Raw genomic sequence first — 7,327 nt, 5'->3', positions numbered from 1 at the left:
TGTTTATTTCTTGTATTTTGAAGCTTGTTGTGCACAGAAATCAGTGCACTGCCTTCCCTGCCCTTGGCTCATAGCCTTGGTTCTTTGTTGTTTTACCATCTCTGTTTCACTGTCACTGCAACCTTGTGACCTTGCATTTAGTTTTGCATCAATTATCAGCATAGTGAAACTTCAACTATACACCCCAAGTCCCTGTGGAGATGACCTGTTCTTGCACATACACACTACAATGACAACTGTGCACTTGCAGTTTAACATGTAGGCCTTCTTATCCTTTGTCTTATTTTCTTACTCCTTTAAATGCCTACCAATAACTCGCAAGGAAAAATCAGGGCAACACGTACACCGGGAGAAGATATTCACGGGATTGTGCGTGTTTTTCTGTGCATGGCGTGAGATGGAGTTTGTATAATTACATCTGAGGCGTGTACATGACGATTTGGAGCACGCTGGAAGAAGTTTAACGCGTGGTGAAGATAAAAATGGGAATTATTTTTGTTTTTTGGCAGCGAAGAATAAGAGCAATTAATGGAGATTATACGGAGTTATTGGAGGCCCTGTCGAGTATTTATACATTGATGAGGAGTCATAGAAGGGTTACGGAGAGTTTAGAACACCACAGTGCAGAGAAAAATAGAGTTGCAGAGCTACCATTTCTGCTGCTGCATAGCTGAAGAACACGAAGAACAGACTAACCAAGACAGTCGTTTATCAACAATGTTAACGACACACAAGCGTGGGTCTTAGAAGCCACAGTAACAACGACAGTTTCCTTTTATCTTTCTCTGTAACAACGTTTGCAACAATTAAAAATGTTGCAAACACCCGATTTTCATCATTTTCTCTCCATTTCATCTTTGTAAACATCTTTTGAAACAATGAACAAATATTTTGAGCGTGTTTACACAATGATGAGCTAAACCCATCCTCTGGGGCGAAGGAGGAAGCTATTTCACCAATGAAAAGTGGTAATCCCTAATTTATGCAATTATTATATGATTATTTTCCTAGATAAATAAATTGATAAAATGGTTTTTGTTAAATATTTGTCATTTCAATTGATGGAGCATGCTAGCCTAGGGTTTTGATGTCCCGTACTTTCGATCTACAATTGTTATTTCTAAAAAATCAACTATTGCAATATTAAGATTCAATTTGAATGCATGATTTGCATGATTATAATTAGAGAATATAAATCACTTTGATATTGGTAAATAGTGGATTCCATAGCCCCAGTCTTCTCCATATTTTTCATATCACTTTTATTTAAGTTTGCTATATTTTTAGTCTTAAAATTAAATCTAGAAACTTTTGCTTTCACAAGTCTCAACGAACCTATTTCTATAACAACTCTATTGAAAATCACATCAATTTTTGGAATCGCCGACGCGGACTTGTCTTTAGGCTAGATTTTTTAGATTTTTATTTTTTCTTCTTTATGTTTTTGGGTTTTTGTCTTTTCCTTACAGATTTTGGAATTTGGAGCGAAAGAAAAATTTGCCAAAGCTTTTGGTGAATACTTAAAGATTTGGAGTAAAAGCAAAGCTAAAGGAGCGAAAGAAAAGAAGAAGTTAAAAAAAAAAAGAGAGAGAAACATTTTATTTTGTTTTTATTCTTTAGAGTTATTTTTTTTTAGACTTTCCTTTTCTTTTGCACTATATTTTTGGACCGTGGACTGTTGACTTTGGGAGTTTATTTTTTTTTAAAACCCTACGGAAGGGTAGTTTAAATATAAACTGTTTGCAGAGAAGGACGACAATTACTATATCGCCTCGGCCCCTCGGGTTCGTACATGACATAGGAGTCGTGGCCCGAGTCGACTTCACCAGTTCTTCGCCCGTCTGGTACGGGAGGTAAGTTTGTCGAAACACTCGGAAATCCCCTGTCAGCGAGTTACTGTATTCCTTCGTTTGCATATATGTTGAGGAATTGAAAACAGATGCTTTAATTTCCTAGTAAAGGGCAAGGACTGGCCATACAAGATAAGGGTTCGGATTTCATCACCGTTCTTTTCTTGCCCTCCTTAGGTAAACGAAACCAAACGCGAACCTAAGCCTAAAATTTTGACTAGAACGAGACCTATAGGGTAACGAGCTTAATAGGAAAGTCGTTCGAAAAATATTGGTTACTCTTTTGAGCATACTTTGAAGTTCATGATGGTTTTTGTGAGTTGAATACGCCGCCTTGTAACGTCGGTGAGGCCTTGGGTATTTAAGCTCCACGCAGCTTCCCTCGTCTCTATTCAATTTACTATAACTCAGATTGATTCTAGAGAAGTTTGCTCAGATTGTAACGAGTTCCTTTTCGAAAGAATAAAAGCTGGTCTAGAAACAATCTAAGTGGAGCCATCATGCTTTTTGTTTGCTAGAAATCTTTAGGTTTGTTTTGGTGGAGTCAACCTGCTTTGTGTTTGCTTAGAACCTCCCTTCCTTTAGGATTCTTTTATTTATTTTATTTGTTTTTCTAGTGTATGCCCGAGGTCATTAGAGAACAGGCTTGGAAAAGAGATAATCTAGATCGATTGATTAGTGAAAAACCTAGTAGTTCTTCTTGTGGAAGCGGGGAGCTCGAAGACTCTTCTTTTGAGAGCCCTGTTTTTGGAAACTTCAGTTTTGAGAATCTGTCTCTTCGTGAGGAAAATACCCCTAGTACTTCATCTGTGCCAGCGATGGCAACTTTGAAAGATTACATGTTCCCAACTAGGTCCACCCGAGCCTCGTGCATCAAATTGCCAACCACTACGGCTAATTTCGAGATAAAACCTAGTATTCTTCAGATGATCCCTATATTCTTAGGGAAAGATGATGAGAACCCTTATTTTCATATTAGGGACTTTGAGGAAATTTGTGGGACAATTAGAATAAAAGACCTTAATGATGAATTCTTGAAACTTAAGATGTTTCCCTTTTCCTTGAGAGATATAGCCAAGACATGGCTGAACAACCTACCATCTGAATCCATTGAAACATGGCAGGAACCTATTGCTGCTTTCTATATGAAATTCTACCCTAAGCATAAAACTGCAGCTATTAGGCAGAAAATTAGTGCTAATGTGCAACAATAGGGAGAGTCTCTTTATAGGTTTTTAGAGATATTCAATGATCTCCTATCCCAGTGTCTTCACCATGGATTTGATAAGACGAAACTCTTAGAGATTATTTATGATGGTTTAGACTATTCAACCAAAGCCATGGTCGAGTCTATGTGCGCTGGTGAGTTCACTAGTAAAAGTGCTGATGATGCTTTTACCTTCTTAGGAGCTGTCGCTGAAAAATCCCAACAGTAGGAGTCTTGTGTTGAACCCCCCAAAAGAATCTTGATCAATAGAAGTAGCACCAATGTGGTAGATACAAGCTTCGGGTCTGATGCTAAGTTTGCTGCTTTGTATGGAAGGTTAGAAGCTTTGGAATTGAATCATCCTAAACATGGGTCTCTTGTTGAACCTGATGATAGGTTTAGAGCCTCTTAAGTGTCTATTTGTGGAGTAGAACCCAATAACGTTTTGGGAAGATCAGGTTAGTGAAGAGCAAGCCCATGTGCCTATAACAATGCTAGGTTTGAGAACCGTCAAAAGTTTGACCCATGCTCAGAGACTTACAACCTTGGTTGGAGAAACCATCCTAATTTTTCTTGGTCTAAGGGTCAGAATCAAGGAAAGTCTAGTAATTCTCAGCCTCCCCCAGTTTTTGGTTATGCTAAGAACTCTTCAGGTCAACCCCAGTTTCAGAATGAGAAAAAGATCTCCACCTTAGAAGAAACTCTTACTATGTTAGCAAAGAACCATGATATGTTATCAAAGAACCACTATGGTTATCAAGAAGAAACCAGGAAGAATTTTAAGAATAATTCCCAGTCTCTTGCTAAATTAGAACTTCAAGTCGGCCAAATAGCTAAGTTTCTTAGTGCAAGAGAAGGTGGAAGGTTCCCTAGTCAAACTGATCCTAACCCTAAAGGAGAGAAATCGTACAATCATGTGAATTCTATTACAACCCTTAGGAGTGGAAAGAAAGTTGACAATAAGGTTGCCATGCCTGATAGTAAACATGCTGTAGTTCACCCTTCTGAGCCAGAAAATGAGGAGACTGATAGAGTCTCCAAAGAGACCAATGAGGGTCCTGCTGAGCCCGACTTTGTTCCCAAAGCCCCGTTCCCCCAGCTGCTAGTTCCAACTAAGAGGGAGTCCAACTTTAATGATATATTGGAGGTTTTTAAGCAGGTTACTATCAAACTCCCATTGTTAGATGAGATTAAGCAGGTTCCCGCTTATGCCAAGTTTCTTAAGGATATGTGTACGCGAAAGTGAAAACTTAGTGTCCAGAAGAAAGCCTTCCTAGCTAGTCATGTGAGTTCTATTATTCAGAATACCACTACTCCTAAGTATAAAGACCCAGGTTCCCCTACTATTTCTTTCACAATAGGTAAACACCGAGCCGAGAAAGCTTTGCTTGACTTAGGAGCTAGTGTGAACTTACTCCCATACCATGTGTACCTTAAGCTAGGACTTGGTGAGATGAAACCTACCCAGATGACACTTCAGTTAGCTGATAGGTCCGTTAAAATTCCTCGTGGTGTGATCGAGGACGTTCTTATTGAGGTCGACAAGTTTATTTATCCAGTGAATTTTGTTATCCTAGATACCCAACCTGTCCCAGACCCAGAGAACCAAATACCAGTGATTTTAGGTCGCCCGTTTTTAGCTACATCCAATGCGATCATTAATTGTCGAAATTGTATTATGAATTTGTCTTTTGGTAATATGACTATTGAGCTGAACATTTTTTAATATTAGTAAGCTACCCTCTGAACTAGATGATTCAAGCATAGAAGAGGTGAACATGATAGGAACATTAGTCGAGGAGTCATTACCAAACACTTTGTTATAAGATCCATTAGAGAAATGCCTAGCCACTTTGAGATTGATTTTGATGATGACGATGTGATTAGTGAGGTGAATGCTTTATTAGATTCAACCCCTTTGATTGACACTAGTAATGGCTGGAAACCTAAGTTCGAACCTCTACCTGTTTCTAAGTCTACCCTAGTTCATTCGTTAGAAAAGCCTCCTAAGTTGGACCTTAAACCATTACCATATTCCCTGAAGTATGTGTTGTTAGGCCCATCTGAAACTTTACCTGTGATTATAGCATCCGACTTGGATAGTGATCAGGAAAGTAGGCTAGTGACCGTCCTTCAGAATAACAAGGAAGCTTTAGGGTGGACCATAGCAGACATTAAGGGTATAAGTCCTACTGATTGTATGCATCATATCTATTTAGAGAGTCACACTAAACCTTCTAGGGAGATGCAACATCGACTGAACCCTAATATGAAAGAAGTAGTTCAAACCGAGGTTCTTAAGCTGTTAGATGCAAGCATTATCTACCCCATTTCAGACAGTAAGTGGGTCATCCCCGTTCAGGTTGTTCCCAAGAAATACGGTATTACTGTAGTCCAGAATGATAATAATGAGTTAATCCCAACCCGGGTGACCACGGGTTGGCGTGTCTGTATTGACTATAGGAAATTGAACAAGGTCACTAGGAAGGACCACTTTCCCCTTCCCTTCATCAACCAAATGCTAGAGAGATTAACAGGACGTAGGTATTATTGCTTTTTAGATGGATACTGGGGTTATAATCAGGTTGTCATAGCCCCAAAAGACCAAGAGCAAACCAATTTTACCTGTCCCTTTGGTACCTTTGCGTATAGACGCATGCCTTTCGGGCTATGTAATGCCACTGCGACCTTTCAGTGTTGTATCCTGAGCATATTTTTTGACATGGTAGAACAGTTCTTAGAGGTCTTTATGGATGATTTCAGTGTTTGGTTCGTCTTTCGATGAGTGCTTGCATCATTTGTAATTAGTTTTGACTAGGTGTAAGGAAAAGAATTTAATGCTTAATTGGGAGAAATGTCACTTCATGGTTCGTTCAGGAATTTTTCTAAGGCATATCGTATCTTCGAAGGGTAAGGAGGTAGATAGAGACAAAGTTGTCCTTATTAAAACTTTACAGGTCCCAAAAACCGTAAGAGATATTAGGTCATTCTTAGGGCATCCAGGTTTTTATCGTCGATTCATTAAGGATTTTAGCTTGATTTCTAGACCTCTTTGCAATTTGCTTGCAAAAGACGTTAAGTTTGTCTTTGATGATGCTTGTTTAGAGGCTTTTGAGAATCTTAAGAATTTACTCACTACCGCCCCCATAGTCCAGGCACCCAACTGGAACCTACCCTTTGAGATCATGTGTGATGCTTCAGATTATTCCATTGGTGTTGTGCTAGGTCAGCGAGAAAACAAATTACTTCATGTGATTTACTATGCTAGAAAAACTCTGAATGATGCCCAGTTGAACTATACCACTACCGAGAAGGAACTGTTAGCCATTGTGTTTCCCTTAGACAAGTTTATACCCTATCTCTTAGGTTCTAAGATCGCAATATATACTGATCATGCTGCTTTGAAATATCTTCTGTCTAAAAAGGATACGAAACCTAGATTGATTAGGTGGATCCTTTTGTTGCAAGAGTTTTCTCCAGACATTAGAGACAAAAATGGTGCCGAAAATGTAGTAGCAGACAAACTTGTCTAGGCTAGTTGTTGATTCCCCTGATGATTCCCTTCCTATAAGGATGGATTTCCTGATGAACAACTGTTCTTTGTTACCCAATTACCTTGGTATGCAAATATAGTGAACTATCTTTTTACTAGTCGAATGCCCCAACATTGGGGTAAATGGTAGGTTAGGAAACCTACAATAATAATACTGCAAGTGCACAGTGTCTAACTAGTAGATAATGGTAAATAAAGGTCGTTCCCACGAGGAGTGTGAAAATACTACTACTAACTAATACCAAAAACTAACAAATCAATAAGGTGATGTTTGACAATTTTTCAGATATTCTGGACAAAATGAAATAATAAATAATTCAAACAATAAACAAAATGATAACGGGTTGTTAAGGTTTTCGATTTCCACCAATTCAATCATATAAACTCGACTAATCTCTATTTATTACTCAAGACAAATTTCGAAATCAATCTCATGTCTCGGAAGATAATATGTTTAAATTCTAAAATATGGTTTCTCCGCTGTAATTTCCTTCGCTTCACGGGTAATGATTCTAAAGTATTACATATCAATCCTAAAGCATATTACGTCAAAGAATTTAACCAAGCACGCTATATCAATTGAAAAGTATAAGTAATCAAGAAAATCACATAATCGATTAAACACCAAGCTATATGAAGAGAAATCACTAATCAATGAATCATTATTAGAAATATCATCGTAGAGTTCATATAAATAAATTGGCTTCAATCTAAACC

This window comes from Papaver somniferum, chromosome 1 (genome assembly GCF_003573695.1).
Source record: "Papaver somniferum cultivar HN1 chromosome 1, ASM357369v1, whole genome shotgun sequence".
Taxonomy (NCBI): domain Eukaryota; kingdom Viridiplantae; phylum Streptophyta; class Magnoliopsida; order Ranunculales; family Papaveraceae; genus Papaver; species Papaver somniferum.
The sequence above is the reverse complement of the archived record's forward strand: the minus strand, read 5'-3'. Positions refer to the sequence as shown.